Source organism: Vulpes vulpes, chromosome 3 (genome assembly GCF_048418805.1).
Source record: "Vulpes vulpes isolate BD-2025 chromosome 3, VulVul3, whole genome shotgun sequence".
NCBI lineage: Eukaryota > Metazoa > Chordata > Mammalia > Carnivora > Canidae > Vulpes > Vulpes vulpes.
This window is the reverse complement of record NC_132782.1, coordinates 40,773,138-40,792,305: the sequence shown is the minus strand read 5'-3', so window position 1 is coordinate 40,792,305 and position 19,168 is coordinate 40,773,138. Positions and strand designations below refer to the sequence as shown.

Here is a 19,168-nt window from a genome sequence, read left to right as displayed (position 1 = left end):
GAGAGAGAGAGAGAGAGAGAGGCAGAGACACAGGCAGAGGGAGAAGCAGGCTCCATGCAGGGATCCCAACGTGGGACTCCATCCCGGGTCCAGGATCACACCCTGGGCTGAAGGTGGCGCTAAACCACTGAGCCACTGGAGCTGCCCTAAAAGTGTGTGTGTGTTTTTTTAATTGAATGATGATCAATTGAATGATGATCCCCAGATGGAATTATGCACATTCCAATTTCATTTCAAGGTCTCTTTTACATTAAAAGTATTTATTATATTAAAAAAGTAGCATCTTGTTCAGAACAATTTAATTGCTGGTTTGACTTATAAAGGGCTTGTTCACTAGTCCATTTACTCAAAATTATTACTATTTTGTAAGTATTCTGTAATTATGAAACTTGAAATAGGAATCAGCCAATTTCAGCTAGTTTCATAACCTGTACTCCCTCTTTCTTTTTCTGGACATGCCTTATAGGAAATTGAGAGAAGACCAAGGGAAACAGGTACAGATGTCCTGGTTGTAGATCTGATTTTGATATGAGAAAATGAGTCCTACGAGCAAAAAAGAAGGACTTTGCCAAAGTGAGTGAAAATTTAGACGGAAGTCATCCCCGAGGGCAGCCAGGGTGGCTCAGCGGTTTAGAGCCACCTTCAGCCCAGGGTGTGATCCTGGAGGCCCAGGATCCAGTCCTACATTGAGCTCCCTGCATGGAGCCTGCTTCTCCCTCTGCCTGTGTCTCTCTCATTCTCTCTGTGTCTCTCATGAATAAATAAATAAAATCTTAAAAAAAAAAAAAGAAGTTATCCCTGAGCAACCAGGGAACTCAATAGCATCATGATTATATCTACAGCAGGCACAAGTGGTGGGACAGCAGCACATGCATATTTATGTAATCCAAATAACCCCTTCTTTTTGCAGAATTACTGGTTTTAGCAACAGGAATCCCTTTCTCATCCACATCCCCAACCTGTGAGGCCTTCAGGGTAACATCCTTAAACTTCTGCTCTAACTTCTCTCAGTCACAAAATATTTAGGAGCAGTGGGATTATTGATACATGCAGATGAGGTATTGATCAGTAAAGATTGAACTGGTGAATTTTTATATCCGACATAAAAATATTTTGCAAAGTAGTGATTTATATAAACCTATGATATCTAGTCTGTATGATAAGGCCAAATAAGCACTTTAATAACCAAATACATTATATACACAGGTATATAGAAATTATATTTAGAAATTATATAATTTTCTAAGTTCTGGTACTTAATGGATATTTCTGAGTAAAAACATTAAGTGCTTTCCTTATTGCTCACCACCAATGCCCTTGAATTTTCTAATTTTTTGTTGTAATGACTTCAGGTCAAAAGTGGAGCTGGATCAGGATATTATGGTTTATCTTTTCTATTTATGTCCCTTAAAAGTCAAGTCCTACTGTGCAGATACATGGACACCATGGTAATAGCTTATTTACAGTTCCTTATGCCAATCTTCTCAAGCAGAATTTCAGTATATATATATATAGATAGATAGAGATACATAGATATATATAGATTTGTTTTACAGATTTAGCTAATGAGAAATATGGATTTCATGGCTGTAATCTTTTTAAAGCATTAACCCCTTCGATGTTACTCTACAGAATGTACTAGACTCAGACCAGCACTTAATCTTTGTGGAAATTCTGATGCCTGTCTCACATAATACACTGAAGGGTCTTAATGTCAGTTGACACAATTATAACATTCTTGTTAAAATGACCTCAAGAAGAATTTAAGCACTTGTGTTCAAAGACTAGTAATGTGAGGTTGAGGATAAGAACTATTTGCTTATTTATCTTGAAAAAAAATGTTAGCTGTAGAGAACTAAATTTCCTATTGGTTTGTATTTTCAGTTATATTGTGGGAAGGGTCAGATATTTTTAAAAACAAGAAAATTAAATCAGCCCCCTTTCCCTTTGGGATATTTTAACTGGCAGGGGACAGAAAATGGTGGTTGATGTGTACCGCAGAGCTGTAGTAGAGAAGAATTCATCACGACTCATGGTAAAGTCATGAAAGAGAAGACAGAGTTATGGAATTTTGTGATTCCACTACTTTGGAGTATGTGGGATTAATTGCCTCCATTTCTCCCTTCCTCCCTCTTTTTGTTTTCCCTCTTCCTCTGCCCCATTCTGCCCATCAGTCATAGGCCTAAGCTAGTATGACTTTTTGAATTATGGCCTCTGGTGCTCTTTGCATTTTTTCTTAATCACAGTTACACGTAAAGAAAACTCCTTGCACCCCTACACATTTACAGAGTTTCAGATGATTTCATTTTTTTAAAGGGCCCCCTCTCTAGGGATTGTATACTTGTGGTGATATATGGCCAGCAGTTACTAGTCAGCCTCTGCCAGAAGTATGAGTGTATGGGCTACTTGGTTCCTTTTAAAAGGTCGCTTGGACCACTAATAAAATGTGATCCCCCTAAAACTGAGGAATTTAACCCCATTGGACTTCAGTTTGAGCTTTTGAATTTGTCTGTAAATTTTTGGAATGCATATCTTTTTTTCTGGGGGCTAGAGCTTGTTTTTTTCATCAGATTCCTAAGGTGTCTGCGGCACCTCAAAATATCTACGTGTCCTCTTGCCCTTATGATGGCACTTCTTAAGAAGGTGTACCTATGGGAGGATCTCACTGTTGTGCCATGGCACTGTCTCATGTTACTCTCTTATAGTCTAAAGCAAAGCTGGTCAGTGACTGTTTCTCCTTACAGCCTCCTTTGTGATAAGATTCCAAGCCAGAGGCCTGGCTCCTTGTCCTTGAGTTCCTGGCCCGCTGTGACCTCTCCTGAGTGACAGCATCAGAAAAGCCAGTCTGAGATGTCTTACATGGGTAAAGGACCACAATAAGTGAGACTAGCTATGCCTGATGGGGGAAGGGCACAGACACAGCATGGGAAATCAGACTAAATCGGAATTCTTGCCAGATTTGATTTGCTCTTCAGAGTCTCCATTAACACAGATATTATCAAGCAATTCATACACTTTTAAATTTTCCTTTGTTTGGAAACCAAAAACTTAAAAAATGGAAACTTTTAGCAGTCATCTTTTGTAGCAATCACCAGATAGATGTGTTGATGTTCTTACCAGCCCACCACTAACTCTGCCTATGGATTAGGGACGGGGGCACAGTGGAAATCGAAATTGGCATGTGGACTTCTACAGATCATGTAATTTCTCTGCACCCTCATTTCCTTATGTGTAAACTTGGACAAAGTGGCCTTAAAGTTACTGCATCTCTAAAGTGTTTTAATTTTATGGAGTTTCTAAAGTTACTAATTCATAAAAAAATCATCTACTAACATATATTTTTAAGAACTCCTCTGAACTATATATAGTAATTACTCTATAGAGCTCTAATTTTACTTAAAAAGTGTTTGAAGAGGATACCTGGGTGACTCAGTTGGTTAAGCATCTGCCTTCAGCTCAGGTCATGATCCCGATTCCTGGGATTGAGCCCCACATCAGGCTCCCTCAGTAGGAGTCGGCTTCTCCCCCTCCCTCTGCTCCTCCTCCCTCCTCATGTTCTCTCTTAAATTATAAATAAATAAATAAATAAATAAATAAATAAATAATTTTTAAAAAGTATTTGAAGAACTCAGACTTTAGAAAGTCCAAGCATAAAAACAGGGTAGGAATTGTCTATCCAGTGTAATAAAAATGAGCGTGTTTCTTCAATGTTTTTTTTTGAATAAAAGATATATCATTGCTTTTGTGAAAACACCATTTTTAATAATTTTATCTGAGAAGAATCTAAGAAATAATCTAGCCCAATCTCCTATCTTAGAAATAGTTTGCCCTCTCTTCCCTCCATATGAGACTAAGCTAGAAGGTGGCCATCTGAAGCCAAGAAGAGAGCTCTCACCAGGAACTGAACCCTTCTGGAACATAGGCCTTGGACTCTCAAATTAAATTCTATTGCTTAAACCACATGGTGCTATTTGTAATGGCACCTGAGAGACTAATATACTCATTGGTGTTCTTTATACATCCCTTCTCTGGTTTATCTTCATTCTCCTCTTTTACTTTTATTTTATTATTTTTTAAAGATTTTATTTATTCATGAGAGATACAGAGAGAGAGAGAGAGGCAGAGACACAGAGGGAGAAGCAGGCTCCACGCAGGGAGCCCAACGTGGGACTTGATCCCACGTCTCCAGGATCAGGCCCTGGGCTGAAGGTGGCGCTAAACCGCTGAGCCACCAGGGCTGCAGCCTCTTTTACTTTTAGACATAAGTCAATACCTGCAAAATACCTGGCAAGTATTATTTAAATGTTAGCTATTATTATAACAGAATATTTAAAAATCGAAGGACTTTACCCAGATGGATTTTCTTGTTGGGGAAAAACTCAAATGCATTGCAGTATTTCTAGTTTTTGGACCTTTGCTGGTATATTATCTATTACAGAATATATTATCCTTCAGTAGCTTTTAATTAGTGATTTTCTCATTGTTGAGAGGCAGACTTTAGTAAATATTACTAAATATAAGTAGTAATGATAATGTAGACTAAACTCCTTCTATCACCAGTGGATATTTTTTAACAGCCAGGGGCTAGATACCAAAATAATTTATATTACCCAAATCTTCTCTATTTAGCTGTATAATTTGCATTTTAAGTAAGTTGTAAGGTTTTAGCTATAATTTGATATACCTCACAAAATCTTTCATAAATTTCCATTTTTAATAGCAACCTGGTGAAACACACTCAGCTCAAATCTGCATTCATAATCATGTCCTTCCCCTGATATATTTGTTGAAATCGGCCTTTCCAGAGGGGTGAAATAATTAAATGATTGGAAGTTTTAATGCTTGCATAGTTCTCTTACCTCGCTTTCATGCCTTCAGCACATAGGTTTATTAACATCTGTGCTCACGAATAAACAAATGGAATCATTGATGTCTGCACACAAAAACCTCAGATCGACAACATTTTAATTATTTTAGTTTTTAATACAAGAATTCTTCATTTCCAGTTGCTGGGACTGGTCAGAATTTGTTTTTGTTCAATGGCCCCTTTGTACTCTCACTAAATGAGAGGGGAACAAAAAGGCAGAAGAAAGGTAACGGGAAAACTGCAAACCAAAGATTTTTTTTCCATGTGAATAAGTGTGTGACAGAGTAAGAGGTCATATTTTAATTCAAATAAAGCAGAAGTTAGGTGGCGAGAAGAGGAGGGAAGAACAACCTGGAAATTGGATTAAATAAAGATACCCTTCGTAAAACTTTGAGCTTGAATACATTTTCTTACATCAGATTTTTAGGAGTTTCACATTTTAAGTTAATGCTAAACTTAGGAAAAAAATTACAAAAACCATTAGATGTGGTGGTCTTTGCACAATGGATTCTTTTGTTTTGATCTTAGTGTTCTGATCAGGGATGTCTAAGTTTTATCTGAGAGAAGGAGTAGAAGGTTCTTTCCAGGGAATGCAAAGAGATTGCCCTAAAATTGGAGATGAAAGAGGTTGAAGACTTTCATTGTAACTACCTTTCAATTAGTTGCATTATTTATGAAGACAAATTAGAAACAGAATTCATTTCAGATGACAGCTGATGTCTTGAGAAGGGATATGTCAGGTTAAAAAAATTGTTTAGTTTGTCAGATTGATGGTATCTCTCAGTCATGAGCAGATTCCTCGCCCTCGCAATATTAATCACTTTTGTGTGGTAGATGATAAATGTTAAGCCCCCAAAATTGAAGTTAAGGAACATTTCCCCTCTGTCCTCCTCAATCCCCATTCCATAGCCTTGTGAAAAAATGGGGAACTTTCCAAGTTTTCATCCATGTTGTTGATTATTAACCCAATTCAAAAACTTTCCAACCACTTGGGTTTTGGAATGCATTTAGAAACTTTCCCTTTTTTCTACAGTTTTTCTCCACAGTTTGAAGACTTGGGAAGGTAAGACTGACAATTTTAGACAGCGGCAGACTAGACTAAATTCTACTGAATCACATAGGGTTGTGTGATCTTGGCCCAGTTTCTTAGTCTCTCTGATCTTCAGGGTCTGTATCATCTCTCTCTCTCTCTCTCTCTAACTGTGTCTGTACCTAATAAAACCAGGATAATAATTCACGAAAATCAATATTATACATTGTACGAGGACACAAATCTTATAAAAAGGAATGCATTTAACACCCTAGAATGGTGGCCCAGGGGGACTGGAAGAAGTTGACAATGAACTCTAGGGTTAAAAGTGCGCACATCAAACAAGGAGGTCCCTCCAAGGACTAGGGGTGATGAGAATTTTCCTTGAACTGAGCATAATGGTGAACTCTACCTTCTGTGTCCAAGGTTAAAACAAAACAGAACAAGACAGTGAAATGTTAGCACAGAGGCCTTCACACTGCCACGTGCCTTTCCTTTCTTCTCTCTGTATGGAAACTATCTTCCTTCAGAATAATCTTATGTGTCTTCCTTCAGAAAAAAATCTCTAAGATTTTTTTCTAGTCACATTTGTTAAATATTTTTGCAAGTTAGGTTTTTATAATATATATTGTATCAAATAAAGATACATAATCTTGTTTTCTTGTGTTTCCTAAATAATTTCCATGTGCATTATAGAATACCCTACTGTCTAGGATGAATGCAAATATGAAGAGATTAAAACAGTACCTGGCACACACAGAGTGGATGCTCAATAAATAGTAGCTTCAATCAATAACTTATGATGATTAAGTATGTACTTTTACGTTATCTTCTCACCATCAGGGTACCTGTCCAGTGCACAGAGATACTGGGAATGAGAGATTTTGGATTTTATGTAACCAGAAGTACAAGAGTCTAGCTTTAAATTATTCATTTATGAAAACACAGCATAGGATTTAGGATTGTGAAAAAAAATTAGGCTAATCTGAAAACAGTATATCTTGGGAAAACATTACCCCTTTCAATGTAATTTGATGACATAAGTAGTCATCCCATATACAAGCTGTGTGACTTTGAGGTAGTCACTTAGCTGCTCAATAACTGTTTCTCCATATGTAGGGGGCGGTGAGGGAAAGGTACAGGACAGGTGAAATCCTGAGTGCAGCACCTGAAACAGAGCAAGCACTCAACAAAGGTTAGCGAACATTGCTAACATTAGTTTCATACTTGTCATTGGACTACAAAGAATTATGGAGGGTATGATGCTGTAGTTATAAACTCATTTTAGTGATCAGATATCTTTCATTGAACATCTTTGTTGCTGGATTTTTGGTAAATGTATATTCAGTGATTCTTTTACCATCTATTTTGCTTTTTTTTAAAAAAATGTTTAATGCCTTTGGCGGTTTAGAGCAATATTCACGACTATATTTTCACCATACGGTAAAATTTCCCATTCTCATTTATCACTAGGTTGGCAATTTATATCTCCCTGGTTCCAAAAGCACTGGGGACAACAAGCTTCAAGGCAACTTATGCATTTTTACGGGGCACCAAGTACAAAAAGACATTAAACAAAATAGTACTGCTTCCATCTAAAAGAAGCAGAAGAATTAAGTGCTTGCAACTACCAGATATGAGCATAAAACTCAAATCCAAATCTAGTATTCCAGTATAGTTTTCTAGCTGCTGACAAGAAAAGAGATGCATGGTTTCAGGGTGTGCATTCTCTAATAACAATCATAGAGACATTTTTTAATTCAATGATTTCAAAATATATTACTGAATATATGTCTTTTATTTTGCAGAGAAAACTGAAATTCTCAGCTAAGGGACCTTATAGCTTTCCCTTCCATCTAGCAACTATGGAATTAACTCGCCACTGTGTCTGCTTTGCTCTTCGCTCAGAGAAAAAGTGTCCTGCTATTATTTCAGGCTAATCCTAACCTGCCTTCTCCTTAGAACTTTGTTCCTAATATCACGTCTTTCTTTCTCCCCTATCACCAACTTCTTTCTCTTCATCTTAACACCAGAATCCTCCCTACAACTAGCTTTCCCAGGCTTATCCATGAATTACCCATTCTTAGGTTCAAGGAATACTTGTCAGTTATTTTGCTTAATGTCTTGAAAGTAATGACTCGTCTTTCCTTCCTGTCATTCTCCTCCTTGGTTTGTAGGACACAACATTGTCTTGGTTCTCTTCCATCTCTGTGATGATTGGTTGATTGATTGGTTGATTCATGAGAGACAGAGAGAGATGCAGAGACATAGCCAGAGGGAGAAGCAGGCTCCCCATGGGGAGCCCAATGCAGGACTTGATCCTAGGACCCTGGGATCACGATCTGAGCCAAAGGCAGATGCTCAACCACTGAGCCACCCAGGCGCCCTCTGTGATTTTAAACCTCTTTCATATAGTCTTTTCCCTCTGCCCAACTTTGAAAATTCTGTTAATCTTCAGAGTTCTGACATTGGTCCTTTCTCTACTTTCTCCCGTGTTCTTTTCCACTTGCATAGCTTTATGTACTACAATTAGCTAGAAGTGAATGATGTCCAAGTCGGTATTGCTAAGTCAGATCACTTTCTTTGTTCTCATGATCTATAGATCCAGCTACTGTGTGAGGCCTTCATTAAGGATGTCCCCAGCGTTTCAACCTTAGTGAGCCTAAAGCTAAATATATCTTCCTTTCTGCCCTTCTAGAGTATTCTCCTTTGAGGCCACCCATTCTCCAGGCCAACCTAGTACACTGGTGGTGCTCATGGCTTATCTTCTAATTCCACACATCTAGTTCTCCATAAGACTAGTAGGCAATCTCTCCATAATATTTTCCCAAAGAGCTGTCTCCAACATGACTATTTCCAGTCAGTCCTAATAATCTCTTACAGAAAAGTTTATTGAAATTTCCTCTTAAATGGTGTATCATCCTCCCTACTTTCCCCATTCAATCTTATCTAAACTATTGCCAAGACATCTGTTGGAAATGTAATATAAGAAATTATTCTATCATCTTTAAAACTCTTTACTGTCTCTAAGTAGCTTTTAGAATTAATTCAGAATTCTTACTATGGCTTACAAGATGATTCACAATCTTAGTCTTTGTTAACTTCTGTCTCACCTGACATATTTATACTCCATACTTCATACTCCAGGCTCAGAGACATGGAACATTTGCAGTTCCTCAAGTGTACTGGAAGTTTCCACATCCCTACACCTTTTTTTTAGTGTCCCATCTGTCAGACACTCCCTACTTCTGCATATTCTTATTCCTGGGTTTGACTGAAAGTCCACATTTTCTCGTCTCTCCTTGTATTCTCTCCTCCCCACCCCTCTTCACCTAACTCCTGCTTGTCTTTTAAGACAAAATTTAGAATCATCTCTTCTGGAAAGACTTTCTGTATCTCTTCCCATACTTATAAACCAAAATTGTCACCGTTTTTTAAGATTTTAAAGATTCTTTTAAAAATTTTTTTTAATTTCTATTTAACTTCAATTAGCCAACAAACATATAGTACTTCATCAGTTTCAGATGTAGAGTTCGGTAATTCATCAGTTGCATATAATACCCAGTGCTTATCACATCTCCAGCCCTCCTTAGTGCTCATCACCCAGTTACCCAATTCCCCCACCCACCTCCCCTCCAGCAACCTTCAGTTTGTTTCCTATAGGTTAGAGTCTCTCATTGTTTGTCTCCATTTCTGATTTCTTCCCATTCAGTGTTTCTTCTCTTCCCCTAAGATTCTATTAATGGTGAGAGAGGGATCCCTGGGTGGCGCAGCGGTTTGGCGCCTGCCTTTGGCCCAGGGCGCAATCCTGGAGACCCCGGATCGAATCCCACGTCGGGCTGCCGGTGCATGGAGCCCGCTTCTCCCTCTGCCTGTGTCTCTGCCTCTCTCTCTCTCTCTCTGTGACTATCATAAATAAATAAAAAAAAAAAAAATGGTGAGAGACAACATAAAGACACTCAGGTGAAAGAAAGAACACTTGGTTACTTATAGCTTCAAATGAGAGAAGGGTCCACTCAGTACTTCATGAGTTACACCCAAGACAGGATAACAGCAAGCTGGAACTATAAGAGGTGGCTTGTTCATGGCAAGTGGGGTGGGGTTAGGTTAAACTCACTGTCTTCGTGGGATTGGGTATTTTGAATGATTTCACAAGCACAAAGAGGAAGGGGAGATTCTGGGTGTTAAGAGGTCCTGGGGACCTCTAGCTATTGGGTTTGTGTGTCTGATAAAGGAAGTATTTGGGGTGGGGGCTTAGCAAAGCATCTGTGAATGGAAAATGAGAGTTTTTAGCCATGACTTAAAAACTGGGGCAGGATAGCACTCTGAAATATTATATTTTACCACCACATAGAGCCAAAGGCACATCTCTAGCATAGAACCTCTCACAATGGATTATAAAGGTTTCTCTTCTTGTCTACCTCCCCCACTAGGCTTTAATCTTTTTTGTATTCTCAATACCTAGCACATGACTGAAATGTGTTTAATTTTATTAAATGACTATATTCATTCAGCATTTAAAATATAAAGATCCTTGCAATAAATTATGCTATGTTTAGAAGTAGGAGCATTTTGGGTTTTTATGATCTGCTTCTCTTTATAGATAAGAATTACATAAATGCATGGCTTTGGCTCCTAGGAAACCCAGCACTAAGTTAAAGGCTTAATTGAAGGGACTCTATTTAACCTATATTCCTAATTTAGCTACCTCTACCCCATTTCATAACACGGTCCTTGTTTTGCTGCAATGGTTATTTTTATATCTCCCCTCCTCCTTTTACCCTTAGCTTTAGTGGATCTATTATAGATGTATAGATCTATTATAGACTGTACATTGCCTCAAATTCTCTTCGGAAGTAGATGGAATATAAAAGTGAATATAAAACTAAGTTCAAGCCTGGATTTATTACCTAGATCTTTGAAAAGACATCATAGGCAATATTTTAAACGCTAGATGTAGCAAAGATATGAACCTGCCATTCAGATGATTGGTTGGGATATTGGTTCTCAGCAATGCCAGGTCTCACTGTCAGAGCCTAGGCTTGAGGTCGACAGTGGTTGTTCGAGGAAGACAAAGACTGGCCTCCATACCAGGAGTGTGGGAAGACTACCTAGAGTTTCACAGAGCCTAGAGCCTAATGCTGAGCAGCCACTTCACAGAGCCAGGATGTATCGTGAATATGGTTACTAATAGGAATCGAGGGGAGAGCTATAGGAAGAACCCAAAGTGTCATTTCCAATCAGTGATAAGGTAAGAAGTCAGACACAAAACCTGTGACAGGGCTGGGGTCACTATCTGGAAGTTCAGGGTGAATATTAAATCATAGGGATACATAGCCATCCTGAGAATTGGAACCCTGAAGGCAAAGTGGAAATGACATCCTCAAGTCTGGGTGCAAGTTAAGATTAAAGTTGGGGCCACAGGTAGGGAGGTAGGCAGAAAAGGAGTTTGAACTCTGACCTTGAAAACTTCAAGGAACATCTCTTCAGTAGTCATAAAAAAAATAATGTAACCCCTGAGCCTAAAAATCAAAACCAAATGTCTCCTACCTCTGTAGGCTTAAGACTGCTGGATTGGAGCATTCCCAGAGAAAGGCGGGTCTCCTCAGGCTTCTGTCCTCTGTGTTGATGTGTCACATGAAGCTGGACAAGCACAGTCCAAGTATTCTGTTCTCAGACATATTAATTGATCCAGAGATTCAAACTCTAGAATGTAGGTAGTTTAATTTTGATTGTGACCATTAGTAATAATAGTTACTATGATTTTAAAAACATTATCTCCAATCCTCACAACAACCTTATTAGGAAGATAATTGATATTGTCATTTTAAAGATACTGAAACTGGGATTCAAAGGTTAATATTATAGCTTTGGAATGACAGACTGGGGTTTACAGCTCCATAGATAACTTCTCTGAAATCAGTAAACATCATGACGAAGTCTACTGAAGCTGCTTTACAGTTTTTGAAGGAGGAGACAAGTAGACACTTGAGTACATCTGCCATCATAATCTTTCCTAACTTCTCTTTTCCATGCTATGTGATACGGTAGTTTAGAGTCTCATTTCATCCCAAGTTTGGGAACTTAGGAAGATTCTCTGCATTCTTTCTTGGAAAATGAAAAATTGGCTCACTGTGTAGATACCCACACTGGATGATCCGGGCTGCTGTGGGTTGGCCTTCTGTCTGGGCAGGAATACAAGTCAGACTCTTAAGCTTTCACAACAGAATGTCAACCTTGCCTCCCCAGTGTCTGGTAGCTAAATCTTATGGCTCTCACTTCAATTGACAATGTAGAAATTCTGCACTACAGGACTGTGTTGGGGGATCTGACTGTGAACTGAATGGGAGCCAACATTCATCCAAATCTCCCTTAAGACATCTGATACACAGAGTGCACAGCAGAAAGATCATAAGCTTTGGCACCTAAAAGCTCTAAGTTAGAATCCCAGCTTTGCACCAACTAGCAGTGTGAACGTGGGCACGTTGTTAAATGATAACAGCGACTCATATTTATGGAGTGCTTGTTATCTATCAGGGCACGGTGTTAAGCACTCTCTATTCACTGTTTCATTTAAGCCTCATAAAATCTTGCGAGGTGGGTGCTAGTATGACTATTTTAGCAACGTGAGGGAAAAAATCCCCAAAGGTGTAGAAAGGCTAAGCAACTTGAGAAGGGCTACTCAGTTTACATCAGGGATAGATCCATGATATCCCCTTTGGGCACAGCTGATCAATTAAATCCAGCTGTGTTAAAATAAACATTTCTGCTTAAAAGTAAGACATTTGGTTTTTATTGTTAAAGCTCTTTAAGGAAGGAAAACACACCAATTAAAATGTAAAGGGTTCCCATCATCGTGTTTCCTGGAAAATGGGTTAGGCATATGTAGAATCAGAGAGAACCTGTCAAGAGATTATTGCCTCAAGGCTGGACTGGTGAGAAATCCTGTCACTTTGGGTTATGACAGTCAAGAGACTGAATCCCAGGAAGCTGCAGTCCTTTTTCCCATGTATGCTCAGCCATGTGAATTTTATTTTACAAAAAATAATATCACATAGACCAAATAAAATTTTGTAGTATGATTTTTTTTCACAGTTTGGAAAATTAGTTGTGTCAAAATCAATATATAATCGTTTGAATATACATTACAAGTGCATGAGTGTTTGCATCAAATTCTAACATTTTGCTTTATTGTTTAATAACAACCCAACGACTTGTAGGAGTAAAAAGAAAAGAGTTCCAAGACTTATTCTAGTTTGACATCGTTTAAAATTTGATTTGAAGGTTTTATATTGTATGGTTTCATATTTACTAGGAGCCTTCATCATGCTGGTCGCTACCAAATGAGATTCATAGATTATAAACCAATAGCAAGAAAAGTGCCTTTGCCTGTTCTGCTCTGCCATAATCTCAGTGCCCACATTAATTTATTTTAGAAGTGAATATAGTATATGACTCAAACTTTTAATAATTGCAATGGAATGGTTTGATTGATTTTCTGCCTCTAGCATTTTCTATATTGTATATTGGAAAAATGTTCAAGATTTCAATATTTCTCTTGGATTCAGGGGAAAAAATGCAAATTTGTTTTTATACCAAGCCGATTAATTAGTCCTCTTTTGTCTGGGGAGAATGCCCTGATTCCTACAACTCACATTTTTAAAATTCTTTAAACTTAAAAACCGTCTCGTCTCAACCTGGCCTTATTTCAAAAAAAAAAAAAAAAAAGATTTAATAAGCTTCCTCATTTCTCATTATAACTTTTATGAGACCCGGTGGTGTAAGAACTACACTATTTCATCTCTTGTATTTCCATGAAACTAGCGATGGCTTCCCTAAGTGCCATATCCCATACAAACCAGAATAATGGATTAAAACTAGAAACAAAACATTGTGTATTAGGCCTCTCCAGCCCTGCTCTCAATGTTCAAACAGACCATCCTGCTTTGTTACACAGTTATTTAACTTGCATGGCATCATCAAACTACAAAATTTAAGAGGTAGAAGAATAGGCTCCCCCACCCTATCCCAGTGACTGACACATTTTCTAACCCTTCTCCTCGTAGAAAGCATAAATTAGTCAGTGCAGAGTCTCAAATTCAGTAAGGACATATCCTGCATTGGAAGCACAAATTACGAGATCAAGAATAATTGATATTCCACGTGACCCATTAAAACAGGTTTCATTTAATGCAATATGGTTTAAAATTGTATCTCTTTTAAGTAGGCTAACCTGAATATAGGCACCCTTTTTTGCACTTGACAGCAAAACTGAGCAGTTCCCACAGCCATTCCGATCAGAGGACCTTGAACTGAGAGCACATGTTTAATGACGCCCGGACTAGCTATTGATTAAACACTGACAATGTTCAGAGGAATTGAGAATCAAAAAGCCTCCCCCATGGCCAGCTCTACCATGCTCACTCCTTAATAGATGGCAAAGGAGGATTCTAAATGAGAGCCGCTGCCCTGCTTGTCCTCAGAACTCCACAGGCAGTGGGATTAATTTCTGCTCCGCAGTCCTTTGGAACTGCCATGTCTAAAATGTCCAGAAATGAATACAGATGTCCCTCCTTTTTTTTTTATTTTATTTCCTTGTTCCTCCTTTTTGAAGAGAAAAAATTTTCTCATATGAATCTAATACATAGGATGACACCACTTCAAATGCGGAATGAGTGAAAGCTCACCGTTGATTAATACACAAAAGATAAGACAATTCCTGAGGAGAGAATTCAGGCTGAATAAGTCTACAATTCAAGCAAGCAAACAACAACAACAAAAGTTTAAAGAAGATAAAGAATAAGAGAAAATTGAAAAAAAAGAGAAAAAGGATTTGAAGCCAGGACTGATATTTCCACTGCCATTGCTCTGTTGAGTTGATTAGTTTCCAGAGGCTCAGATATTTTTAGGATATTCTTTTGTCTGGGTAGGGGATTGTGACCCAGAACTGTGAAGTAAGGCTGTTTCTACACTTTTAAAAAATGTGATTTTCAATGATGGAACCACCCAGCTGTTTTACCTTCAACAAACATTAATGGAACCCCTAGAGGGTGCCAGGAACATTGCTTGGTGCTTTCCCTTTTAAATTTATTTAATCCCTCCAACAATCCTGTGAAATACTCATTATAATCTTTTTAAAGATGTGAAAACTGAAGCTTGGAGGAATTAAATAAATCTCCTACTATCAAACAATCAGTAAATAAGAGAGACCCAAGTCATGCTGCTAGAAATTGTCAGAGCAAGGATTAAAATCCAGATATTTTGAATAATATTCTATTGAGCTAATTACCATATAATACCTTACTTAGTTTTATAATACACACTTAATGAAAGGTTGTATGGAAAGCTCAGGGTTTTATTTTTTTTTATTGTTTGTTCTTTTACTTTTTTTTTTTCCTCCCTGATTTCCTAAGGATGACAATCCTTAGGCTTAAAAAAAAAAAAAAAAAAAAGTGGAAGTGCAAAAAAGCATAAATAGGAGAGAATAGACAACAACAACATACCACTCAGAAGCAACCATGCTAACATTTGGGCTTCTTTCATTCCAGCCTTTTATTTACATGATTTTTTTTCTCTTCATAATTGAGACGATGCTTTTTATGATATGTTCATAGAGTAGCACACATATACACACACTCCTACATCTCAATATGTATTCATCTAAAACTATTTATAAAGTGCCCTTTAACTGGGGCAAATCTATATATGTAAATAAACATGATACGTGTTTTTGATATATATAAATAAACATCTATATCATGAGTCTTTTTCTCTTCTAAGTAATTCTGATGTTCATATTTATTTGCATACGTTATCTAGATATTTTATCATTTTCTAGGTGAGATTTCAAGCAGGAGAATTAAAGTATAAAAGAAGTTAAAAAAGCATATTTTTCAAAAGTTCTTGATACCTATTATCAAAATGTTTTCTCTTACCACTATGTAACATTTCCTGTCTTACCCTTCCTGGCATGAAAATTTTTTTTAATAAATTAATTTTTATTGGTATTCAATTTACCAACATACAGAATAACACCCAGTGCTCATCCCATCAAGTGTCCCCCTCAGTGACCGTCACCCATTCACCCCCAGCCCCCCTCCTCCCCTTCCACCACCCCTAGTTCATTTCCCAGAGTTAAGGGTCTTTATGTTCTGTCTCCCTTCCTGATATTTCCCACACATTTCTTCTCCCTTCCCTTGTATTCCCTTTCACTATTATTTATATTCCCCAAATGAATGAGAACATACACTGTTTGTCCTTCTCCAATTGACTTACTTCACTCAGCATTATACCCTCCAGTTCCATCCACGTTGAAGTAAATGGTGGGTATTTGTCGTTTCTAATGGCTGAGGAATATTCCATTGTATACATAAACCACATCTTCTTTATCCATCATCTTTCGATGGACACCGAGGCTCCTTCCACAGTTTGGCTATTGTGGCCATTGCTGCTAGAAACATCGGGGTGCAGGTGTCCCGGCGTTTCATTGCATCTGAATCTTTGGGGTAAATCCCCAACAGTGCAATTGCTGGGTCGTAGGGCAGGTCTATTTTTAACTCTTTGAGGAACCTCCACACAGTTTTCCAGAGTGGCTGCACCAGTTCACATTCCCACCAACAGTGTAAGAGGGTTCCCTTTTCTCCGCATCCTCTCCAACATTTGTGGTTTCCTGCCTTGTTAATTTTCCCCATTCTCACTGGTGTGAGGTGGGATCTCATTGTGGTTTTGATATGTATTTCCCTGATGGCAAGTGATGCGGAGCATTTTCTCATGTGCGTGTTGGCCATGTCCATGTCTTCCTCTGTGAGATTTCTCTTCATGTCTTTTGCCCATTTCATGATTGGATTGTTTGTTTCTTTGGTGTTGAGTTTAATAAGTTCTTTATAGATTTTGGAAACTAGCCCTTTATCTGATATGTCATTTGCAAATATCTTCTCCCATTCTGTAGGTTGTCTTTTAGTTTTGTTGACTGTATCCTTTGCTGTGCAAAAGCTTCTTATCTTGATGAAGTCCCAATAGTTCATTTTTGCTTTTGTTTCTTTTGCCTTTGTGGATGTATCTTGCAAGAAGTTACTGTGGCCGAGTTCAAAAAGGGTGTTGCCTGTGTTCTCCTCTAGGATTTTGATGGACTCTTGTCTCACATTTAGATCTCTCATCCATTTTGAGTTTATCTTTGTGTATGGTGAAAGAGAGTGGTCTAGTTTCAGTCTTCTGCATGTGGATGTCCAATTTTCCCAGCACCATTTATTGAAGAGACTGTCTTTCTTCCAATGGATACTCTTTCCTCCTTTATCGAATATTAGTTGACCATAAAGTTCAGGGTCCACTTCTGGGTTCTCTCTTCTGTTCCATTGATCTATGTGTCTGTTTTTGTGCCAGTCCCACACTGTCTTGATGATCACAGCTTCGTAGTACAACCTGAAACCTGGCATTGTGATGCCCCCAGCTATGGTTTTCTTTTTTAAAATTCCCCTGGCTATTCGGGGTCTTTTCTGATTCCACACAAATCTTAAAATAATTTGTTCTAACTCTCTGAAGAAAGTCCATGGTATTTTGATAGGGATTGCATTAAACGTGTAAATTGCCCTGGGTAGCATTGACATTTTCACAATATTAATTCTGCCAATCCATGAGCATGGAATATTTTTCCATCTCTTTGTGTCTTCCTCAATTTCTTTCAGAAGTGTTCTGTAGTTTTTAGGGTATAGATCCTTTACCTCTTTGGTTAGGTTTATTCCTAGGTATCTTATGCTTTTGGGTGCAATTGTAAATGGGATTGACTCCTTAATTTCTCTTTCTCAGTCTCATTGTTAGTGTATAGAAATGCCATTGATTTCTGGGCATTGATTTTGTATCCTGCCACGCTACCAAATTGCTGTATGAGTTCTAGCAATCTTGGGGTGGAGGCTTTTGGGTTTTCTATGTAGAGTATCATGTCATCGGCGAAGAGGGAGAGTTTGACTTCTTTGCCAATTTGAATGCCTTTAATGTCTTTTTGTTGTCTGATTGCTGAGGCGAGGACTTCCAGTACTATGTTGAACAGCAGTGGTGAGAGTGGACATCCCTGTCTTGTTCCTGATCTTAGGGGAAAGGCTCCCAGTGCTTCCCCATTGAGAATGATATTTGCTGTGGGCTTTTCGTAGATGGCTTTTAATGTTCCCTCCATCCCTATGCTCTGAAGAGTTTTGATCAGGAATGGATGCTGTATTTTGTCAAATGCTTTCTCTGCATCTAATAAGAGGATCATATGGTTCTTGGTTTTTCTCTTGCTGATATGATGAATCACATTGATGGTTTTACGAGTGTTGAACCAGCCTTGTGTCCCGGGGATAAATCCTACTTGGTCATGGTGAATAATTTTCTTACTGTGTTGTTGGATCCTATTGGCTAGTATCTTGTTGAGAATTTTTGCATCCATGTTCATCAGGGATATTGGTCTGTAATTCTCCTTTTTGGTGGGGTCTTTGTCTGGTTTTGGAATTAAGGTGATGCTGGCCTCATAGAACGAATTTGGAAGTACTCCATCTCTTTCTATCTTTCCAAACAGCTTTAGTAGAATAGGTATGGTTTCTTCTTTAAACGTTTGATAGAATTCCCCTGGGAAGCCATCTGGCCCTGGACTCTTGTGTCTTGGGAGGTTTTTGATGACTGCTTCAATTTCCTCCCTGGTTATTGGCCTGTTCAGGTTTTCTATTTCTTCCTGTTCCAGTTTTGGTAGTGTGTGGCTTTCCAGGAATGCGTCCATTTCTTCTAGATTGCCTAATTTATTGGCGTATAGCTGTTCATAATATGTTTTTAAGACCGTTTGTATTTCCTTGGTGTTGGTAGTGATCTCTCCTTTCTCATTCATGATTTTATTAATTTGAGTCTTCTCTCTCTTCTTTTTAATAAGGTTGGCTAATGGTTTATCTATCTTATTAATTCTTTCAAAGAACCAACTCCTGGTTCTGTGATCTGTTCCACAGTTCTTCTGGTCTCGATTTCATTGAGTTCTGCTTGAATTTTAATTAACTCTCTTCTTCTGCCTGGCGTAGGGTCCATCTGCTGTTTTTTCTTTAGCTCCTTTATGTGTAAGGTGAGCTTTTGTATTTGAGTTCTTTCCAGTTTTTGAATGGATGCTTGTATTGCCATGTATTCCCCCCTCAGGACTGCTTTTGCTGCATCCCAAAGATTTTGAATGGTTGTATTTTCATTCTCATTAGTTTCCATGAATCTTTTTAATTCTTCCTTAATTTCCTGGTTGACCCTTTCATCTTTTAGCAGGATGGTCC

General features: G+C 38.1%; 1 protein-coding gene across 1 annotated transcript in view; it reads left to right on the top strand.

Moving 5' to 3' along the window:
* The window catches only part of LOC112926655 (uncharacterized), a 473,369-nt gene that overhangs the window by 433,081 nt on the left and 21,120 nt on the right, over positions 1 to 19,168 (top strand). Inside the window, exon 9 of the mRNA XM_072751264.1 lies at positions 467 to 573. The gene's annotated coding sequence lies outside the window, so the exon portion shown is untranslated. The remainder of the gene's footprint in view (positions 1 to 466; positions 574 to 19,168) is intronic.